Raw genomic sequence first — 22,806 nt, forward strand, 5'->3', positions numbered from 1 at the left:
CAAATCCGGGTTATGGATTGCATTTAAAAAGGCCCCGTGGGAGTGCAATGGGCCCCTGTCTTGCTGCTTAGCAATAATGGTATGGGTTTAGGTTCTGCTGTGTGTACTGGTGGTTGACTGCCCCCCAGCCCAGAGTGTGCATGGAAAATTGTCTGGCAGCCTCCCTGACAGCAAGCAGTGATAGTGCCCATGAAGGGGACCTTGTTGGGCCCGCCCCTTTCACGGTTATCGCTTCTCGGCCTTTTGGCTAAGATCAAGTGTAGTATCTGTTCTTATCAGTTTAATATCTGATACGTCCCCTATCTGGGGACCATATATTAAATGGATTTTTGAGAACGGGGGCCGATTTCGAAGCTTGCTTCCGTCGCCCTATGCATTGACCCGATATGGCAGTATCTTCGGGTACAGTGCACCACCCCCTTACAGGGTTAAAAAGAAAGATTCCTACTTTCATTGCTACCTGCTTGCTGGCTAGCCAGCTAGCCAGCCCTGTGGGCCTTGCTGCTGCTGCAGCCAATAAACAAAAGGTGGTGCTGCTGCTGCTTCTGCTGCTTCTGCTTCTGCTTGTGTCTGGCCCCTGTTGGAGCGTCCAGGCACAGGACTTCTGCTGCTGCTGACTAAATGGCCTCCTTAATTGGATCATTTGAGTAGCCAGCACACCTGTGCAGGTAGGGCATGACATGATAGGCAGCTGCCTTGATAGCGGGTGGGTGCTGAATGTTCCTAATTGACAAAATAAGATTAATGCTTATGAAGAAATATAAAATCTCATCCCTTCCCCAATATCGCGCCACACCCCTACCCCTTAATTCCCTGGTTGAACGTGATGGACATATGTCTTTTTTCGACCGTACTAACTATGTAACTATGTAACATAACATGGGGGGGGGGGGGTCTCCTGGCTGTTCACACAGGTGTGTCATTGCTGTACATTGACCATGCATTGCTTCTGTGGTATTGCAAAGGCAAAGACAAATGCTTCCAGCCATCCATTGCACTAATGGATTGGTCATCAGCTGGCTGTCTATGTCCCGCATCAATATAGACCAAAGTACAGAGGGTTAGGCTATGCTATTGTGCACCTACCTGATGCATCAGAAGGTGCGAGGCCCTTGCTAAATTCTGTGCACAGACTTTGAGATCTATGCTTTAGACTGTATCTAAACCTGCTCCAACATGGACTGACATTCTGGCCTACTTTCAGCCGATGCGACTTGTCTGTCGCTGAACAGTCGCTTTTTATGTATTCAGCACCTATGTATAATGTTGTAAAAATGCTCTAGAAGCTAAAGTCGCAGAAATGTCACACATATTTGGCCTGCAACTTTCTGTGCGACAAATTCAGACAGGAAAAATCAGTATAAATCCTTAGAAAATTATCCCCCAGTGTCTCCATCTGCTGGCGGTATTGAATAAGCATTGCTGCACTGATGGGGTATGCATTAGACGAAAAAAAAGAAGAAAAAGAAGAATAATACGCCCAGAAAAGAGGCGAAAAGGAGAAAAACGTAAAAAAACGTGAAAAAAAAGTAAGAGGAAGAGAAGGGAAAAAAAGGTGGAAATGGGTTTAAAAGTGATTTCGGCGGAGAAATATATATATATATATATATATATATATATATATATATATATATGCGCACACACACACATAGATATAAACGTATTCTCCGTTGAGATATTGCAGCCGCTGCTGTGTCCAGGCCCAGGAGCCTTAGCACTATGCTGTGATGTCACTCAATACCACTGACATCACTAGGTGTAAACAACATCTCTCCTTTGCTGTGTATGTGACTATGGAGCTGTTTGGTGATGTCGTCTATTACGGCCTTCATAGAAGCAACAGGAGATTGTTGCATCCATCTTGAACCCTCAGAACTACAGTGCTATGATGTCACTCACTTCCACAGGCCTTGCAGAGTGTAAACAACAACAACCCAGCTTTGTTGTGTATGTAACCAAAGGGATTTGTGATGTCACCTAGAACCTTCACAGCAGCGACAGCTTTATGAGGAGCATCAGCACTGCTCTGCCTGAGCAGAACCATCACCGCCATAGGTTGTCAAATAACCCGGATTTAACCCACACAGGTAAGTCCAATGGGGTGCAGGCATGTCCTCTATGCTTACAGCTTCCCGTGGGTGTTGGTTTGATACCGTTTGGGGACAGCCAAGGAGGCATCTGCAGGCAACAAAGGTAGGTGTGTGCTTGTGTGTGTGTTTCCTATGCAGATCCTAAGCCCAGTGTCACATGCAAGTAGGAGGAGTAAGAAGGGTTCCTGGCAAATCCGGGTTATGGATTGCATTTAAAAAGGCCCCGTGGGAGTGCAATGGGCCCCTGTCTTGCTGCTTAGCAATAATGGTATGGGTTTAGGTTCTGCTGTGTGTACTGGTGGTTGACTGCCCCCCAGCCCAGAGTGTGCATGGAAAATTGTCTGGCAGCCTCCCTGACAGCAAGCAGTGATAGTGCCCATGAAGGGGACCTTGTTGGGCCCGCCCCTTTCACGGTTATCGCTTCTCGGCCTTTTGGCTAAGATCAAGTGTAGTATCTGTTCTTATCAGTTTAATATCTGATACGTCCCCTATCTGGGGACCATATATTAAATGGATTTTTGAGAACGGGGGCCGATTTCGAAGCTTGCTTCCGTCGCCCTATGCATTGACCCGATATGGCAGTATCTTCGGGTACAGTGCACCACCCCCTTACAGGGTTAAAAAGAAAGATTCCTACTTTCATTGCTACCTGCTTGCTGGCTAGCCAGCTAGCCAGCCCTGTGGGCCTTGCTGCTGCTGCAGCCAATAAACAAAAGGTGGTGCTGCTGCTGCTTCTGCTTCTGCTTGTGTCTGGCCCCTGTTGGAGCGTCCAGGCACAGGACTTCTGCTGCTGCTGACTAAATGGCCTCCTTAATTGGATCATTTGAGTAGCCAGCACACCTGTGCAGGTAGGGCATGACATGATAGGCAGCTGCCTTGATAGCGGGTGGGTGCTGAATGTTCCTAATTGACAAAATAAGATTAATGCTTATGAAGAAATATAAAATCTCATCCCTTCCCCAATATCGCGCCACACCCCTACCCCTTAATTCCCTGGTTGAACGTGATGGACATATGTCTTTTTTCGACCGTACTAACTATGTAACTATGTAACATAACATGGGGGGGGGGGGGGGTCTCCTGGCTGTTCACACAGGTGTGTCATTGCTGTACATTGACCATGCATTGCTTCTGTGGTATTGCAAAGGCAAAGACAAATGCTTCCAGCCATCCATTGCACTAATGGATTGGTCATCAGCTGGCTGTCTATGTCCCGCATCAATATAGACCAAAGTACAGAGGGTTAGGCTATGCTATTGTGCACCTACCTGATGCATCAGAAGGTGCGAGGCCCTTGCTAAATTCTGTGCACAGACTTTGAGATCTATGCTTTAGACTGTATCTAAACCTGCTCCAACATGGACTGACATTCTGGCCTACTTTCAGCCGATGCGACTTGTCTGTCGCTGAACAGTCGCTTTTTATGTATTCAGCACCTATGTATAATGTTGTAAAAATGCTCTAGAAGCTAAAGTCGCAGAAATGTCACACATATTTGGCCTGCAACTTTCTGTGCGACAAATTCAGACAGGAAAAATCAGTATAAATCCTTAGAAAATTATCCCCCAGTGTCTCCATCTGCTGGCGGTATTGAATAAGCATTGCTGCACTGATGGGGTATGCATTAGACGAAAAAAAAGAAGAAAAAGAAGAATAATACGCCCAGAAAAGAGGCGAAAAGGAGAAAAACGTAAAAAAACGTGAAAAAAAAGTAAGAGGAAGAGAAGGGAAAAAAAGGTGGAAATGGGTTTAAAAGTGATTTCGGCGGAGAAATATATATATATATATATATATATATATATATATATATATATATATATGCGCACACACACACATAGATATAAACGTATTCTCCGTTGAGATATTGCAGCCGCTGCTGTGTCCAGGCCCAGGAGCCTTAGCACTGTGCTGTGATGTCACTCAATACCACTGACATCACTAGGTGTAAACAACATCTCTCCTTTGCTGTGTATGTGACTATGGAGCTGTTTGGTGATGTCGTCTATTACGGCCTTCATAGAAGCAACAGGAGATTGTTGCATCCATCTTGAACCCTCAGAACTACAGTGCTATGATGTCACTCACTTCCACAGGCCTTGCAGAGTGTAAACAACAACAACCCAGCTTTGTTGTGTATGTAACCAAAGGGATTTGTGATGTCACCTAGAACCTTCACAGCAGCGACAGCTTTATGAGGAGCATCAGCACTGCTCTGCCTGAGCAGAACCATCACCGCCATAGGTTGTCAAATAACCCGGATTTAACCCACACAGGTAAGTCCAATGGGGTGCAGGCATGTCCTCTATGCTTACAGCTTCCCGTGGGTGTTGGTTTGATACCGTTTGGGGACAGCCAAGGAGGCATCTGCAGGCAACAAAGGTAGGTGTGTGCTTGTGTGTGTGTTTCCTATGCAGATCCTAAGCCCAGTGTCACATGCAAGTAGGAGGAGTAAGAAGGGTTCCTGGCAAATCCGGGTTATGGATTGCATTTAAAAAGGCCCCGTGGGAGTGCAATGGGCCCCTGTCTTGCTGCTTAGCAATAATGGTATGGGTTTAGGTTCTGCTGTGTGTACTGGTGGTTGACTGCCCCCCAGCCCAGAGTGTGCATGGAAAATTGTCTGGCAGCCTCCCTGACAGCAAGCAGTGATAGTGCCCATGAAGGGGACCTTGTTGGGCCCGCCCCTTTCACGGTTATCGCTTCTCGGCCTTTTGGCTAAGATCAAGTGTAGTATCTGTTCTTATCAGTTTAATATCTGATACGTCCCCTATCTGGGGACCATATATTAAATGGATTTTTGAGAACGGGGGCCGATTTCGAAGCTTGCTTCCGTCGCCCTATGCATTGACCCGATATGGCAGTATCTTCGGGTACAGTGCACCACCCCCTTACAGGGTTAAAAAGAAAGATTCCTACTTTCATTGCTACCTGCTTGCTGGCTAGCCAGCTAGCCAGCCCTGTGGGCCTTGCTGCTGCTGCAGCCAATAAACAAAAGGTGGTGCTGCTGCTGCTTCTGCTGCTTCTGCTTCTGCTTGTGTCTGGCCCCTGTTGGAGCGTCCAGGCACAGGACTTCTGCTGCTGCTGACTAAATGGCCTCCTTAATTGGATCATTTGAGTAGCCAGCACACCTGTGCAGGTAGGGCATGACATGATAGGCAGCTGCCTTGATAGCGGGTGGGTGCTGAATGTTCCTAATTGACAAAATAAGATTAATGCTTATGAAGAAATATAAAATCTCATCCCTTCCCCAATATCGCGCCACACCCCTACCCCTTAATTCCCTGGTTGAACGTGATGGACATATGTCTTTTTTCGACCGTACTAACTATGTAACTATGTAACATAACATGGGGGGGGGGGGGTCTCCTGGCTGTTCACACAGGTGTGTCATTGCTGTACATTGACCATGCATTGCTTCTGTGGTATTGCAAAGGCAAAGACAAATGCTTCCAGCCATCCATTGCACTAATGGATTGGTCATCAGCTGGCTGTCTATGTCCCGCATCAATATAGACCAAAGTACAGAGGGTTAGGCTATGCTATTGTGCACCTACCTGATGCATCAGAAGGTGCGAGGCCCTTGCTAAATTCTGTGCACAGACTTTGAGATCTATGCTTTAGACTGTATCTAAACCTGCTCCAACATGGACTGACATTCTGGCCTACTTTCAGCCGATGCGACTTGTCTGTCGCTGAACAGTCGCTTTTTATGTATTCAGCACCTATGTATAATGTTGTAAAAATGCTCTAGAAGCTAAAGTCGCAGAAATGTCACACATATTTGGCCTGCAACTTTCTGTGCGACAAATTCAGACAGGAAAAATCAGTATAAATCCTTAGAAAATTATCCCCCAGTGTCTCCATCTGCTGGCGGTATTGAATAAGCATTGCTGCACTGATGGGGTATGCATTAGACGAAAAAAAAGAAGAAAAAGAAGAATAATACGCCCAGAAAAGAGGCGAAAAGGAGAAAAACGTAAAAAAACGTGAAAAAAAAGTAAGAGGAAGAGAAGGGAAAAAAAGGTGGAAATGGGTTTAAAAGTGATTTCGGCGGAGAAATATATATATATATATATATATATATATATATATATATATATATATGCGCACACACACACATAGATATAAACGTATTCTCCGTTGAGATATTGCAGCCGCTGCTGTGTCCAGGCCCAGGAGCCTTAGCACTGTGCTGTGATGTCACTCAATACCACTGACATCACTAGGTGTAAACAACATCTCTCCTTTGCTGTGTATGTGACTATGGAGCTGTTTGGTGATGTCGTCTATTACGGCCTTCATAGAAGCAACAGGAGATTGTTGCATCCATCTTGAACCCTCAGAACTACAGTGCTATGATGTCACTCACTTCCACAGGCCTTGCAGAGTGTAAACAACAACAACCCAGCTTTGTTGTGTATGTAACCAAAGGGATTTGTGATGTCACCTAGAACCTTCACAGCAGCGACAGCTTTATGAGGAGCATCAGCACTGCTCTGCCTGAGCAGAACCATCACCGCCATAGGTTGTCAAATAACCCGGATTTAACCCACACAGGTAAGTCCAATGGGGTGCAGGCATGTCCTCTATGCTTACAGCTTCCCGTGGGTGTTGGTTTGATACCGTTTGGGGACAGCCAAGGAGGCATCTGCAGGCAACAAAGGTAGGTGTGTGCTTGTGTGTGTGTTTCCTATGCAGATCCTAAGCCCAGTGTCACATGCAAGTAGGAGGAGTAAGAAGGGTTCCTGGCAAATCCGGGTTATGGATTGCATTTAAAAAGGCCCCGTGGGAGTGCAATGGGCCCCTGTCTTGCTGCTTAGCAATAATGGTATGGGTTTAGGTTCTGCTGTGTGTACTGGTGGTTGACTGCCCCCCAGCCCAGAGTGTGCATGGAAAATTGTCTGGCAGCCTCCCTGACAGCAAGCAGTGATAGTGCCCATGAAGGGGACCTTGTTGGGCCCGCCCCTTTCACGGTTATCGCTTCTCGGCCTTTTGGCTAAGATCAAGTGTAGTATCTGTTCTTATCAGTTTAATATCTGATACGTCCCCTATCTGGGGACCATATATTAAATGGATTTTTGAGAACGGGGGCCGATTTCGAAGCTTGCTTCCGTCGCCCTATGCATTGACCCGATATGGCAGTATCTTCGGGTACAGTGCACCACCCCCTTACAGGGTTAAAAAGAAAGATTCCTACTTTCATTGCTACCTGCTTGCTGGCTAGCCAGCTAGCCAGCCCTGTGGGCCTTGCTGCTGCTGCAGCCAATAAACAAAAGGTGGTGCTGCTGCTGCTTCTGCTGCTTCTGCTTCTGCTTGTGTCTGGCCCCTGTTGGAGCGTCCAGGCACAGGACTTCTGCTGCTGCTGACTAAATGGCCTCCTTAATTGGATCATTTGAGTAGCCAGCACACCTGTGCAGGTAGGGCATGACATGATAGGCAGCTGCCTTGATAGCGGGTGGGTGCTGAATGTTCCTAATTGACAAAATAAGATTAATGCTTATGAAGAAATATAAAATCTCATCCCTTCCCCAATATCGCGCCACACCCCTACCCCTTAATTCCCTGGTTGAACGTGATGGACATATGTCTTTTTTCGACCGTACTAACTATGTAACTATGTAACATAACATGGGGGGGGGGGGGTCTCCTGGCTGTTCACACAGGTGTGTCATTGCTGTACATTGACCATGCATTGCTTCTGTGGTATTGCAAAGGCAAAGACAAATGCTTCCAGCCATCCATTGCACTAATGGATTGGTCATCAGCTGGCTGTCTATGTCCCGCATCAATATAGACCAAAGTACAGAGGGTTAGGCTATGCTATTGTGCACCTACCTGATGCATCAGAAGGTGCGAGGCCCTTGCTAAATTCTGTGCACAGACTTTGAGATCTATGCTTTAGACTGTATCTAAACCTGCTCCAACATGGACTGACATTCTGGCCTACTTTCAGCCGATGCGACTTGTCTGTCGCTGAACAGTCGCTTTTTATGTATTCAGCACCTATGTATAATGTTGTAAAAATGCTCTAGAAGCTAAAGTCGCAGAAATGTCACACATATTTGGCCTGCAACTTTCTGTGCGACAAATTCAGACAGGAAAAATCAGTATAAATCCTTAGAAAATTATCCCCCAGTGTCTCCATCTGCTGGCGGTATTGAATAAGCATTGCTGCACTGATGGGGTATGCATTAGACGAAAAAAAAGAAGAAAAAGAAGAATAATACGCCCAGAAAAGAGGCGAAAAGGAGAAAAACGTAAAAAAACGTGAAAAAAAAGTAAGAGGAAGAGAAGGGAAAAAAAGGTGGAAATGGGTTTAAAAGTGATTTCGGCGGAGAAATATATATATATATATATATATATATATATATATATATATATATATATGCGCACACACACACATAGATATAAACGTATTCTCCGTTGAGATATTGCAGCCGCTGCTGTGTCCAGGCCCAGGAGCCTTAGCACTGTGCTGTGATGTCACTCAATACCACTGACATCACTAGGTGTAAACAACATCTCTCCTTTGCTGTGTATGTGACTATGGAGCTGTTTGGTGATGTCGTCTATTACGGCCTTCATAGAAGCAACAGGAGATTGTTGCATCCATCTTGAACCCTCAGAACTACAGTGCTATGATGTCACTCACTTCCACAGGCCTTGCAGAGTGTAAACAACAACAACCCAGCTTTGTTGTGTATGTAACCAAAGGGATTTGTGATGTCACCTAGAACCTTCACAGCAGCGACAGCTTTATGAGGAGCATCAGCACTGCTCTGCCTGAGCAGAACCATCACCGCCATAGGTTGTCAAATAACCCGGATTTAACCCACACAGGTAAGTCCAATGGGGTGCAGGCATGTCCTCTATGCTTACAGCTTCCCGTGGGTGTTGGTTTGATACCGTTTGGGGACAGCCAAGGAGGCATCTGCAGGCAACAAAGGTAGGTGTGTGCTTGTGTGTGTGTTTCCTATGCAGATCCTAAGCCCAGTGTCACATGCAAGTAGGAGGAGTAAGAAGGGTTCCTGGCAAATCCGGGTTATGGATTGCATTTAAAAAGGCCCCGTGGGAGTGCAATGGGCCCCTGTCTTGCTGCTTAGCAATAATGGTATGGGTTTAGGTTCTGCTGTGTGTACTGGTGGTTGACTGCCCCCCAGCCCAGAGTGTGCATGGAAAATTGTCTGGCAGCCTCCCTGACAGCAAGCAGTGATAGTGCCCATGAAGGGGACCTTGTTGGGCCCGCCCCTTTCACGGTTATCGCTTCTCGGCCTTTTGGCTAAGATCAAGTGTAGTATCTGTTCTTATCAGTTTAATATCTGATACGTCCCCTATCTGGGGACCATATATTAAATGGATTTTTGAGAACGGGGGCCGATTTCGAAGCTTGCTTCCGTCGCCCTATGCATTGACCCGATATGGCAGTATCTTCGGGTACAGTGCACCACCCCCTTACAGGGTTAAAAAGAAAGATTCCTACTTTCATTGCTACCTGCTTGCTGGCTAGCCAGCTAGCCAGCCCTGTGGGCCTTGCTGCTGCTGCAGCCAATAAACAAAAGGTGGTGCTGCTGCTGCTTCTGCTGCTTCTGCTTCTGCTTGTGTCTGGCCCCTGTTGGAGCGTCCAGGCACAGGACTTCTGCTGCTGCTGACTAAATGGCCTCCTTAATTGGATCATTTGAGTAGCCAGCACACCTGTGCAGGTAGGGCATGACATGATAGGCAGCTGCCTTGATAGCGGGTGGGTGCTGAATGTTCCTAATTGACAAAATAAGATTAATGCTTATGAAGAAATATAAAATCTCATCCCTTCCCCAATATCGCGCCACACCCCTACCCCTTAATTCCCTGGTTGAACGTGATGGACATATGTCTTTTTTCGACCGTACTAACTATGTAACTATGTAACATAACATGGGGGGGGGGGGGTCTCCTGGCTGTTCACACAGGTGTGTCATTGCTGTACATTGACCATGCATTGCTTCTGTGGTATTGCAAAGGCAAAGACAAATGCTTCCAGCCATCCATTGCACTAATGGATTGGTCATCAGCTGGCTGTCTATGTCCCGCATCAATATAGACCAAAGTACAGAGGGTTAGGCTATGCTATTGTGCACCTACCTGATGCATCAGAAGGTGCGAGGCCCTTGCTAAATTCTGTGCACAGACTTTGAGATCTATGCTTTAGACTGTATCTAAACCTGCTCCAACATGGACTGACATTCTGGCCTACTTTCAGCCGATGCGACTTGTCTGTCGCTGAACAGTCGCTTTTTATGTATTCAGCACCTATGTATAATGTTGTAAAAATGCTCTAGAAGCTAAAGTCGCAGAAATGTCACACATATTTGGCCTGCAACTTTCTGTGCGACAAATTCAGACAGGAAAAATCAGTATAAATCCTTAGAAAATTATCCCCCAGTGTCTCCATCTGCTGGCGGTATTGAATAAGCATTGCTGCACTGATGGGGTATGCATTAGACGAAAAAAAAGAAGAAAAAGAAGAATAATACGCCCAGAAAAGAGGCGAAAAGGAGAAAAACGTAAAAAAACGTGAAAAAAAAGTAAGAGGAAGAGAAGGGAAAAAAAGGTGGAAATGGGTTTAAAAGTGATTTCGGCGGAGAAATATATATATATATATATATATATATATATATATATATATATATGCGCACACACACACATAGATATAAACGTATTCTCCGTTGAGATATTGCAGCCGCTGCTGTGTCCAGGCCCAGGAGCCTTAGCACTGTGCTGTGATGTCACTCAATACCACTGACATCACTAGGTGTAAACAACATCTCTCCTTTGCTGTGTATGTGACTATGGAGCTGTTTGGTGATGTCGTCTATTACGGCCTTCATAGAAGCAACAGGAGATTGTTGCATCCATCTTGAACCCTCAGAACTACAGTGCTATGATGTCACTCACTTCCACAGGCCTTGCAGAGTGTAAACAACAACAACCCAGCTTTGTTGTGTATGTAACCAAAGGGATTTGTGATGTCACCTAGAACCTTCACAGCAGCGACAGCTTTATGAGGAGCATCAGCACTGCTCTGCCTGAGCAGAACCATCACCGCCATAGGTTGTCAAATAACCCGGATTTAACCCACACAGGTAAGTCCAATGGGGTGCAGGCATGTCCTCTATGCTTACAGCTTCCCGTGGGTGTTGGTTTGATACCGTTTGGGGACAGCCAAGGAGGCATCTGCAGGCAACAAAGGTAGGTGTGTGCTTGTGTGTGTGTTTCCTATGCAGATCCTAAGCCCAGTGTCACATGCAAGTAGGAGGAGTAAGAAGGGTTCCTGGCAAATCCGGGTTATGGATTGCATTTAAAAAGGCCCCGTGGGAGTGCAATGGGCCCCTGTCTTGCTGCTTAGCAATAATGGTATGGGTTTAGGTTCTGCTGTGTGTACTGGTGGTTGACTGCCCCCCAGCCCAGAGTGTGCATGGAAAATTGTCTGGCAGCCTCCCTGACAGCAAGCAGTGATAGTGCCCATGAAGGGGACCTTGTTGGGCCCGCCCCTTTTACGGTTATCGCTTCTCGGCCTTTTGGCTAAGATCAAGTGTAGTATCTGTTCTTATCAGTTTAATATCTGATACGTCCCCTATCTGGGGACCATATATTAAATGGATTTTTGAGAACGGGGGCCGATTTCGAAGCTTGCTTCCGTCGCCCTATGCATTGACCCGATATGGCAGTATCTTCGGGTACAGTGCACCACCCCCTTACAGGGTTAAAAAGAAAGATTCCTACTTTCATTGCTACCTGCTTGCTGGCTAGCCAGCTAGCCAGCCCTGTGGGCCTTGCTGCTGCTGCAGCCAATAAACAAAAGGTGGTGCTGCTGCTGCTTCTGCTGCTTCTGCTTCTGCTTGTGTCTGGCCCCTGTTGGAGCGTCCAGGCACAGGACTTCTGCTGCTGCTGACTAAATGGCCTCCTTAATTGGATCATTTGAGTAGCCAGCACACCTGTGCAGGTAGGGCATGACATGATAGGCAGCTGCCTTGATAGCGGGTGGGTGCTGAATGTTCCTAATTGACAAAATAAGATTAATGCTTATGAAGAAATATAAAATCTCATCCCTTCCCCAATATCGCGCCACACCCCTACCCCTTAATTCCCTGGTTGAACGTGATGGACATATGTCTTTTTTCGACCGTACTAACTATGTAACTATGTAACATAACATGGGGGGGGGGGGGGGGGTCTCCTGGCTGTTCACACAGGTGTGTCATTGCTGTACATTGACCATGCATTGCTTCTGTGGTATTGCAAAGGCAAAGACAAATGCTTCCAGCCATCCATTGCACTAATGGATTGGTCATCAGCTGGCTGTCTATGTCCCGCATCAATATAGACCAAAGTACAGAGGGTTAGGCTATGCTATTGTGCACCTACCTGATGCATCAGAAGGTGCGAGGCCCTTGCTAAATTCTGTGCACAGACTTTGAGATCTATGCTTTAGACTGTATCTAAACCTGCTCCAACATGGACTGACATTCTGGCCTACTTTCAGCCGATGCGACTTGTCTGTCGCTGAACAGTCGCTTTTTATGTATTCAGCACCTATGTATAATGTTGTAAAAATGCTCTAGAAGCTAAAGTCGCAGAAATGTCACACATATTTGGCCTGCAACTTTCTGTGCGACAAATTCAGACAGGAAAAATCAGTATAAATCCTTAGAAAATTATCCCCCAGTGTCTCCATCTGCTGGCGGTATTGAATAAGCATTGCTGCACTGATGGGGTATGCATTAGACGAAAAAAAAGAAGAAAAAGAAGAATAATACGCCCAGAAAAGAGGCGAAAAGGAGAAAAACGTAAAAAAACGTGAAAAAAAAGTAAGAGGAAGAGAAGGGAAAAAAAGGTGGAAATGGGTTTAAAAGTGATTTCGGCGGAGAAATATATATATATATATATATATATATATATATATATATATATATATATGCGCACACACACACATAGATATAAACGTATTCTCCGTTGAGATATTGCAGCCGCTGCTGTGTCCAGGCCCAGGAGCCTTAGCACTGTGCTGTGATGTCACTCAATACCACTGACATCACTAGGTGTAAACAACATCTCTCCTTTGCTGTGTATGTGACTATGGAGCTGTTTGGTGATGTCGTCTATTACGGCCTTCATAGAAGCAACAGGAGATTGTTGCATCCATCTTGAACCCTCAGAACTACAGTGCTATGATGTCACTCACTTCCACAGGCCTTGCAGAGTGTAAACAACAACAACCCAGCTTTGTTGTGTATGTAACCAAAGGGATTTGTGATGTCACCTAGAACCTTCACAGCAGCGACAGCTTTATGAGGAGCATCAGCACTGCTCTGCCTGAGCAGAACCATCACCGCCATAGGTTGTCAAATAACCCGGATTTAACCCACACAGGTAAGTCCAATGGGGTGCAGGCATGTCCTCTATGCTTACAGCTTCCCGTGGGTGTTGGTTTGATACCGTTTGGGGACAGCCAAGGAGGCATCTGCAGGCAACAAAGGTAGGTGTGTGCTTGTGTGTGTGTTTCCTATGCAGATCCTAAGCCCAGTGTCACATGCAAGTAGGAGGAGTAAGAAGGGTTCCTGGCAAATCCGGGTTATGGATTGCATTTAAAAAGGCCCCGTGGGAGTGCAATGGGCCCCTGTCTTGCTGCTTAGCAATAATGGTATGGGTTTAGGTTCTGCTGTGTGTACTGGTGGTTGACTGCCCCCCAGCCCAGAGTGTGCATGGAAAATTGTCTGGCAGCCTCCCTGACAGCAAGCAGTGATAGTGCCCATGAAGGGGACCTTGTTGGGCCCGCCCCTTTCACGGTTATCGCTTCTCGGCCTTTTGGCTAAGATCAAGTGTAGTATCTGTTCTTATCAGTTTAATATCTGATACGTCCCCTATCTGGGGACCATATATTAAATGGATTTTTGAGAACGGGGGCCGATTTCGAAGCTTGCTTCCGTCGCCCTATGCATTGACCCGATATGGCAGTATCTTCGGGTACAGTGCACCACCCCCTTACAGGGTTAAAAAGAAAGATTCCTACTTTCATTGCTACCTGCTTGCTGGCTAGCCAGCTAGCCAGCCCTGTGGGCCTTGCTGCTGCTGCAGCCAATAAACAAAAGGTGGTGCTGCTGCTGCTTCTGCTGCTTCTGCTTCTGCTTGTGTCTGGCCCCTGTTGGAGCGTCCAGGCACAGGACTTCTGCTGCTGCTGACTAAATGGCCTCCTTAATTGGATCATTTGAGTAGCCAGCACACCTGTGCAGGTAGGGCATGACATGATAGGCAGCTGCCTTGATAGCGGGTGGGTGCTGAATGTTCCTAATTGACAAAATAAGATTAATGCTTATGAAGAAATATAAAATCTCATCCCTTCCCCAATATCGCGCCACACCCCTACCCCTTAATTCCCTGGTTGAACGTGATGGACATATGTCTTTTTTCGACCGTACTAACTATGTAACTATGTAACATAACATGGGGGGGGGGGGTCTCCTGGCTGTTCACACAGGTGTGTCATTGCTGTACATTGACCATGCATTGCTTCTGTGGTATTGCAAAGGCAAAGACAAATGCTTCCAGCCATCCATTGCACTAATGGATTGGTCATCAGCTGGCTGTCTATGTCCCGCATCAATATAGACCAAAGTACAGAGGGTTAGGCTATGCTATTGTGCACCTACCTGATGCATCAGAAGGTGCGAGGCCCTTGCTAAATTCTGTGCACAGACTTTGAGATCTATGCTTTAGACTGTATCTAAACCTGCTCCAACATGGACTGACATTCTGGCCTACTTTCAGCCGATGCGACTTGTCTGTCGCTGAACAGTCGCTTTTTATGTATTCAGCACCTATGTATAATGTTGTAAAAATGCTCTAGAAGCTAAAGTCGCAGAAATGTCACACATATTTGGCCTGCAACTTTCTGTGCGACAAATTCAGACAGGAAAAATCAGTATAAATCCTTAGAAAATTATCCCCCAGTGTCTCCATCTGCTGGCGGTATTGAATAAGCATTGCTGCACTGATGGGGTATGCATTAGACGAAAAAAAAGAAGAAAAAGAAGAATAATACGCCCAGAAAAGAGGCGAAAAGGAGAAAAACGTAAAAAAACGTGAAAAAAAAGTAAGAGGAAGAGAAGGGAAAAAAAGGTGGAAATGGGTTTAAAAGTGATTTCGGCGGAGAAATATATATATATATATATATATATATATATATATATATATATGCGCACACACACACATAGATATAAACGTATTCTCCGTTGAGATATTGCAGCCGCTGCTGTGTCCAGGCCCAGGAGCCTTAGCACTGTGCTGTGATGTCACTCAATACCACTGACATCACTAGGTGTAAACAACATCTCTCCTTTGCTGTGTATGTGACTATGGAGCTGTTTGGTGATGTCGTCTATTACGGCCTTCATAGAAGCAACAGGAGATTGTTGCATCCATCTTGAACCCTCAGAACTACAGTGCTATGATGTCACTCACTTCCACAGGCCTTGCAGAGTGTAAACAACAACAACCCAGCTTTGTTGTGTATGTAACCAAAGGGATTTGTGATGTCACCTAGAACCTTCACAGCAGCGACAGCTTTATGAGGAGCATCAGCACTGCTCTGCCTGAGCAGAACCATCACCGCCATAGGTTGTCAAATAACCCGGATTTAACCCACACAGGTAAGTCCAATGGGGTGCAGGCATGTCCTCTATGCTTACAGCTTCCCGTGGGTGTTGGTTTGATACCGTTTGGGGACAGCCAAGGAGGCATCTGCAGGCAACAAAGGTAGGTGTGTGCTTGTGTGTGTGTTTCCTATGCAGATCCTAAGCCCAGTGTCACATGCAAGTAGGAGGAGTAAGAAGGGTTCCTGGCAAATCCGGGTTATGGATTGCATTTAAAAAGGCCCCGTGGGAGTGCAATGGGCCCCTGTCTTGCTGCTTAGCAATAATGGTATGGGTTTAGGTTCTGCTGTGTGTACTGGTGGTTGACTGCCCCCCAGCCCAGAGTGTGCATGGAAAATTGTCTGGCAGCCTCCCTGACAGCAAGCAGTGATAGTGCCCATGAAGGGGACCTTGTTGGGCCCGCCCCTTTCACGGTTATCGCTTCTCGGCCTTTTGGCTAAGATCAAGTGTAGTATCTGTTCTTATCAGTTTAATATCTGATACGTCCCCTATCTGGGGACCATATATTAAATGGATTTTTGAGAACGGGGGCCGATTTCGAAGCTTGCTTCCGTCGCCCTATGCATTGACCCGATATGGCAGTATCTTCGGGTACAGTGCACCACCCCCTTACAGGGTTAAAAAGAAAGATTCCTACTTTCATTGCTACCTGCTTGCTGGCTAGCCAGCTAGCCAGCCCTGTGGGCCTTGCTGCTGCTGCAGCCAATAAACAAAAGGTGGTGCTGCTGCTGCTTCTGCTGCTTCTGCTTCTGCTTGTGTCTGGCCCCTGTTGGAGCGTCCAGGCACAGGACTTCTGCTGCTGCTGACTAAATGGCCTCCTTAATTGGATCATTTGAGTAGCCAGCACACCTGTGCAGGTAGGGCATGACATGATAGGCAGCTGCCTTGATAGCGGGTGGGTGCTGAATGTTCCTAATTGACAAAATAAGATTAATGCTTATGAAGAAATATAAAATCTCATCCCTTCCCCAATATCGCGCCACACCCCTACCCCTTAATTCCCTGGTTGAACGTGATGGACATATGTCTTTTTTCGACCGTACTAACTATGTAACTATGTAACATAACATGGGGGGGGGGGGGTCTCCTGGCTGTTCACACAGGTGTGTCATTGCTGTACATTGACCATGCATTGCTTCTGTGGTATTGCAAAGGCAAAGACAAATGCTTCCAGCCATCCATTGCACTAATGGATTGGTCATCAGCTGGCTGTCTATGTCCCGCATCAATATAGACCAAAGTACAGAGGGTTAGGCTATGCTATTGTGCACCTACCTGATGCATCAGAAGGTGCGAGGCCCTTGCTAAATTCTGTGCACAGACTTTGAGATCTATGCTTTAGACTGTATCTAAACCTGCTCCAACATGGACTGACATTCTGGCCTACTTTCAGCCGATGCGACTTGTCTGTCGCTGAACAGTCGCTTTTTATGTATTCAGCACCTATGTATAATGTTGTAAAAATGCTCTAGAAGCTAAAGTCGCAGAAATGTCACACATATTTGGCCTGCAACTTTCTGTGCGACAAATTCAGACAGGAAAAATCAGTATAAATCCTTAGAAAATTATCCCCCAGTGTCTCCATCTGCTGGCGGTATTGAATAAGCATTGCTGCACTGATGGGGTATGCATTAGACGAAAAAAAAGAAGAAAAAGAAGAATAATACGCCCAGAAAAGAGGCGAAAAGGAGAAAAACGTAAAAAAACGTGAAAAAAAAGTAAGAGGAAGAGAAGGGAAAAAAAGGTGGAAATGGGTTTAAAAGTGATTTCGGCGGAGAAATATATATATATATATATATATATATATATATATATATATATATGCGCACACACACACATAGATATAAACGTATTCTCCGTTGAGATATTGCAGCCGCTGCTGTGTCCAGGCCCAGGAGCCTTAGCACTGTGCTGTGATGTCACTCAATACCACTGACATCACTAGGTGTAAACAACATCTCTCCTTTGCTGTGTATGTGACTATGGAGCTGTTTGGTGATGTCGTCTATTACGGCCTTCATAGAAGCAACAGGAGATTGTTGCATCCATCTTGAACCCTCAGAACTACAGTGCTATGATGTCACTCACTTCCACAGGCCTTGCAGAGTGTAAACAACAACAACCCAGCTTTGTTGTGTATGTAACCAAAGGGATTTGTGATGTCACCTAGAACCTTCACAGCAGCGACAGCTTTATGAGGAGCATCAGCACTGCTCTGCCTGAGCAGAACCATCACCGCCATAGGTTGTCAAATAACCCGGATTTAACCCACACAGGTAAGTCCAATGGGGTGCAGGCATGTCCTCTATGCTTACAGCTTCCCGTGGGTGTTGGTTTGATACCGTTTGGGGACAGCCAAGGAGGCATCTGCAGGCAACAAAGGTAGGTGTGTGCTTGTGTGTGTGTTTCCTATGCAGATCCTAAGCCCAGTGTCACATGCAAGTAGGAGGAGTAAGAAGGGTTCCTGGCAAATCCGGGTTATGGATTGCATTTAAAAAGGCCCCGTGGGAGTGCAATGGGCCCCTGTCTTGCTGCTTAGCAATAATGGTATGGGTTTAGGTTCTGCTGTGTGTACTGGTGGTTGACTGCCCCCCAGCCCAGAGTGTGCATGGAAAATTGTCTGGCAGCCTCCCTGACAGCAAGCAGTGATAGTGCCCATGAAGGGGACCTTGTTGGGCCCGCCCCTTTCACGGTTATCGCTTCTCGGCCTTTTGGCTAAGATCAAGTGTAGTATCTGTTCTTATCAGTTTAATATCTGATACGTCCCCTATCTGGGGACCATATATTAAATGGATTTTTGAGAACGGGGGCCGATTTCGAAGCTTGCTTCCGTCGCCCTATGCATTGACCCGATATGGCAGTATCTTCGGGTACAGTGCACCACCCCCTTACAGGGTTAAAAAGAAAGATTCCTACTTTCATTGCTACCTGCTTGCTGGCTAGCCAGCTAGCCAGCCCTGTGGGCCTTGCTGCTGCTGCAGCCAATAAACAAAAGGTGGTGCTGCTGCTGCTTCTGCTGCTTCTGCTTCTGCTTGTGTCTGGCCCCTGTTGGAGCGTCCAGGCACAGGACTTCTGCTGCTGCTGACTAAATGGCCTCCTTAATTGGATCATTTGAGTAGCCAGCACACCTGTGCAGGTAGGGCATGACATGATAGGCAGCTGCCTTGATAGCGGGTGGGTGCTGAATGTTCCTAATTGACAAAATAAGATTAATGCTTATGAAGAAATATAAAATCTCATCCCTTCCCCAATATCGCGCCACACCCCTACCCCTTAATTCCCTGGTTGAACGTGATGGACATATGTCTTTTTTCGACCGTACTAACTATGTAACTATGTAACATAACAGGGGGGGGGGGGGTCTCCTGGCTGTTCACACAGGTGTGTCATTGCTGTACATTGACCATGCATTGCTTCTGTGGTATTGCAAAGGCAAAGACAAATGCTTCCAGCCATCCATTGCACTAATGGATTGGTCATCAGCTGGCTGTCTATGTCCCGCATCAATATAGACCAAAGTACAGAGGGTTAGGCTATGCTATTGTGCACCTACCTGATGCATCAGAAGGTGCGAGGCCCTTGCTAAATTCTGTGCACAGACTTTGAGATCTATGCTTTAGACTGTATCTAAACCTGCTCCAACATGGACTGACATTCTGGCCTACTTTCAGCCGATGCGACTTGTCTGTCGCTGAACAGTCGCTTTTTATGTATTCAGCACCTATGTATAATGTTGTAAAAATGCTCTAGAAGCTAAAGTCGCAGAAATGTCACACATATTTGGCCTGCAACTTTCTGTGCGACAAATTCAGACAGGAAAAATCAGTATAAATCCTTAGAAAATTATCCCCCAGTGTCTCCATCTGCTGGCGGTATTGAATAAGCATTGCTGCACTGATGGGGTATGCATTAGACGAAAAAAAAGAAGAAAAAGAAGAATAATACGCCCAGAAAAGAGGCGAAAAGGAGAAAAACGTAAAAAAACGTGAAAAAAAAGTAAGAGGAAGAGAAGGGAAAAAAAGGTGGAAATGGGTTTAAAAGTGATTTCGGCGGAGATATATATATATATATATATATATATATATATATATATATATGCGCACACACACACATAGATATAAACGTATTCTCCGTTGAGATATTGCAGCCGCTGCTGTGTCCAGGCCCAGGAGCCTTAGCACTGTGCTGTGATGTCACTCAATACCACTGACATCACTAGGTGTAAACAACATCTCTCCTTTGCTGTGTATGTGACTATGGAGCTGTTTGGTGATGTCGTCTATTACGGCCTTCATAGAAGCAACAGGAGATTGTTGCATCCATCTTGAACCCTCAGAACTACAGTGCTATGATGTCACTCACTTCCACAGGCCTTGCAGAGTGTAAACAACAACAACCCAGCTTTGTTGTGTATGTAACCAAAGGGATTTGTGATGTCACCTAGAACCTTCACAGCAGCGACAGCTTTATGAGGAGCATCAGCACTGCTCTGCCTGAGCAGAACCATCACCGCCATAGGTTGTCAAATAACCCGGATTTAACCCACACAGGTAAGTCCAATGGGGTGCAGGCATGTCCTCTATGCTTACAGCTTCCCGTGGGTGTTGGTTTGATACCGTTTGGGGACAGCCAAGGAGGCATCTGCAGGCAACAAAGGTAGGTGTGTGCTTGTGTGTGTGTTTCCTATGCAGATCCTAAGCCCAGTGTCACATGCAAGTAGGAGGAGTAAGAAGGGTTCCTGGCAAATCCGGGTTATGGATTGCATTTAAAAAGGCCCCGTGGGAGTGCAATGGGCCCCTGTCTTGCTGCTTAGCAATAATGGTATGGGTTTAGGTTCTGCTGTGTGTACTGGTGGTTGACTGCCCCCCAGCCCAGAGTGTGCATGGAAAATTGTCTGGCAGCCTCCCTGACAGCAAGCAGTGATAGTGCCCATGAAGGGGACCTTGTTGGGCCCGCCCCTTTCACGGTTATCGCTTCTCGGCCTTTTGGCTAAGATCAAGTGTAGTATCTGTTCTTATCAGTTTAATATCTGATACGTCCCCTATCTGGGGACCATATATTAAATGGATTTTTGAGAACGGGGGCCGATTTCGAAGCTTGCTTCCGTCGCCCTATGCATTGACCCGATATGGCAGTATCTTCGGGTACAGTGCACCACCCCCTTACAGGGTTAAAAAGAAAGATTCCTACTTTCATTGCTACCTGCTTGCTGGCTAGCCAGCTAGCCAGCCCTGTGGGCCTTGCTGCTGCTGCAGCCAAAAAACAAAAGGTGGTGCTGCTGCTGCTTCTGCTGCTTCTGCTTCTGCTTGTGTCTGGCCCCTGTTGGAGCGTCCAGGCACAGGACTTCTGCTGCTGCTGACTAAATGGCCTCCTTAATTGGATCATTTGAGTAGCCAGCACACCTGTGCAGGTAGGGCATGACATGATAGGCAGCTGCCTTGATAGCGGGTGGGTGCTGAATGTTCCTAATTGACAAAATAAGATTAATGCTTATGAAGAAATATAAAATCTCATCCCTTCCCCAATATCGCGCCACACCCCTACCCCTTAATTCCCTGGTTGAACGTGATGGATGTCTTTTTTCGACCGTACTAACTATGTAACTATGTAACATAACATGGGGGGGGGGGGGTCTCCTGGCTGTTCACACAGGTGTGTCATTGCTGTACATTGACCATGCATTGCTTCTGTGGTATTGCAAAGGCAAAGACAAATGCTTCCAGCCATCCATTGCACTAATGGATTGGTCATCAGCTGGCTGTCTATGTCCCGCATCAATATAGACCAAAGTACAGAGGGTTAGGCTATGCTATTGTGCACCTACCTGATGCATCAGAAGGTGCGAGGCCCTTGCTAAATTCTGTGCACAGACTTTGAGATCTATGCTTTAGACTGTATCTAAACCTGCTCCAACATGGACTGACATTCTGGCCTACTTTCAGCCGATGCGACTTGTCTGTCGCTGAACAGTCGCTTTTTATGTATTCAGCACCTATGTATAATGTTGTAAAAATGCTCTAGAAGCTAAAGTCGCAGAAATGTCACACATATTTGGCCTGCAACTTTCTGTGCGACAAATTCAGACAGGAAAAATCAGTATAAATCCTTAGAAAATTATCCCCCAGTGTCTCCATCTGCTGGCGGTATTGAATAAGCATTGCTGCACTGATGGGGTATGCATTAGACGAAAAAAAAGAAGAAAAAGAAGAATAATACGCCCAGAAAAGAGGCGAAAAGGAGAAAAACGTAAAAAAACGTGAAAAAAAAGTAAGAGGAAGAGAAGGGAAAAAAAGGTGGAAATGGGTTTAAAAGTGATTTCGGCGGAGAAATATATATATATATATATATATATATATATATATATATATATATATGCGCACACACACACATAGATATAAACGTATTCTCCGTTGAGATATTGCAGCCGCTGCTGTGTCCAGGCCCAGGAGCCTTAGCACTGTGCTGTGATGTCACTCAATACCACTGACATCACTAGGTGTAAACAACATCTCTCCTTTGCTGTGTATGTGACTATGGAGCTGTTTGGTGATGTCGTCTATTACGGCCTTCATAGAAGCAACAGGAGATTGTTGCATCCATCTTGAACCCTCAGAACTACAGTGCTATGATGTCACTCACTTCCACAGGCCTTGCAGAGTGTAAACAACAACAACCCAGCTTTGTTGTGTATGTAACCAAAGGGATTTGTGATGTCACCTAGAACCTTCACAGCAGCGACAGCTTTATGAGGAGCATCAGCACTGCTCTGCCTGAGCAGAACCATCACCGCCATAGGTTGTCAAATAACCCGGATTTAACCCACACAGGTAAGTCCAATGGGGTGCAGGCATGTCCTCTATGCTTACAGCTTCCCGTGGGTGTTGGTTTGATACCGTTTGGGGACAGCCAAGGAGGCATCTGCAGGCAACAAAGGTAGGTGTGTGCTTGTGTGTGTGTTTCCTATGCAGATCCTAAGCCCAGTGTCACATGCAAGTAGGAGGAGTAAGAAGGGTTCCTGGCAAATCCGGGTTATG

General features: G+C 46.1%; 10 non-coding genes across 10 annotated transcripts; all 10 read left to right on the plus strand.

Moving 5' to 3' along the window:
• Positions 1–227: 227 nt before the first annotated feature.
• On the plus strand, positions 228–418 carry LOC130310494 (U2 spliceosomal RNA). The gene has a single exon (XR_008859006.1). It is a non-coding gene; the product is annotated as a U2 spliceosomal RNA (small nuclear RNA).
• A 2,088-nt stretch (positions 419–2,506) lies between these two features.
• Positions 2,507–2,697, plus strand: LOC130310495 (U2 spliceosomal RNA). The gene has a single exon (XR_008859007.1). It is a non-coding gene; the product is annotated as a U2 spliceosomal RNA (small nuclear RNA).
• A 2,085-nt stretch (positions 2,698–4,782) lies between these two features.
• LOC130310496 (U2 spliceosomal RNA) lies at positions 4,783–4,973 on the plus strand. The gene has a single exon (XR_008859008.1). It is a non-coding gene; the product is annotated as a U2 spliceosomal RNA (small nuclear RNA).
• Positions 4,974–7,063: 2,090 nt separating this feature from the next.
• On the plus strand, positions 7,064–7,254 carry LOC130310497 (U2 spliceosomal RNA). The gene has a single exon (XR_008859009.1). It is a non-coding gene; the product is annotated as a U2 spliceosomal RNA (small nuclear RNA).
• A 2,092-nt stretch (positions 7,255–9,346) lies between these two features.
• On the plus strand, positions 9,347–9,537 carry LOC130310498 (U2 spliceosomal RNA). Its single transcript, XR_008859010.1, has one exon. It is a non-coding gene; the product is annotated as a U2 spliceosomal RNA (small nuclear RNA).
• Positions 9,538–11,625: 2,088 nt separating this feature from the next.
• On the plus strand, positions 11,626–11,816 carry LOC130310499 (U2 spliceosomal RNA). Its single transcript, XR_008859011.1, has one exon. It is a non-coding gene; the product is annotated as a U2 spliceosomal RNA (small nuclear RNA).
• A 2,096-nt stretch (positions 11,817–13,912) lies between these two features.
• On the plus strand, positions 13,913–14,103 carry LOC130310500 (U2 spliceosomal RNA). The gene has a single exon (XR_008859012.1). It is a non-coding gene; the product is annotated as a U2 spliceosomal RNA (small nuclear RNA).
• Positions 14,104–16,188: 2,085 nt separating this feature from the next.
• On the plus strand, positions 16,189–16,379 carry LOC130310501 (U2 spliceosomal RNA). The gene has a single exon (XR_008859013.1). It is a non-coding gene; the product is annotated as a U2 spliceosomal RNA (small nuclear RNA).
• Positions 16,380–18,467: 2,088 nt separating this feature from the next.
• Positions 18,468–18,658, plus strand: LOC130310502 (U2 spliceosomal RNA). The gene has a single exon (XR_008859014.1). It is a non-coding gene; the product is annotated as a U2 spliceosomal RNA (small nuclear RNA).
• A 2,083-nt stretch (positions 18,659–20,741) lies between these two features.
• On the plus strand, positions 20,742–20,932 carry LOC130310505 (U2 spliceosomal RNA). Its single transcript, XR_008859016.1, has one exon. It is a non-coding gene; the product is annotated as a U2 spliceosomal RNA (small nuclear RNA).
• Positions 20,933–22,806: the final 1,874 nt, after the last annotated feature.

This window comes from Hyla sarda, unplaced genomic scaffold (genome assembly GCF_029499605.1).
Source record: "Hyla sarda isolate aHylSar1 unplaced genomic scaffold, aHylSar1.hap1 scaffold_1572, whole genome shotgun sequence".
Taxonomy (NCBI): Eukaryota; Metazoa; Chordata; class Amphibia; order Anura; family Hylidae; genus Hyla; species Hyla sarda.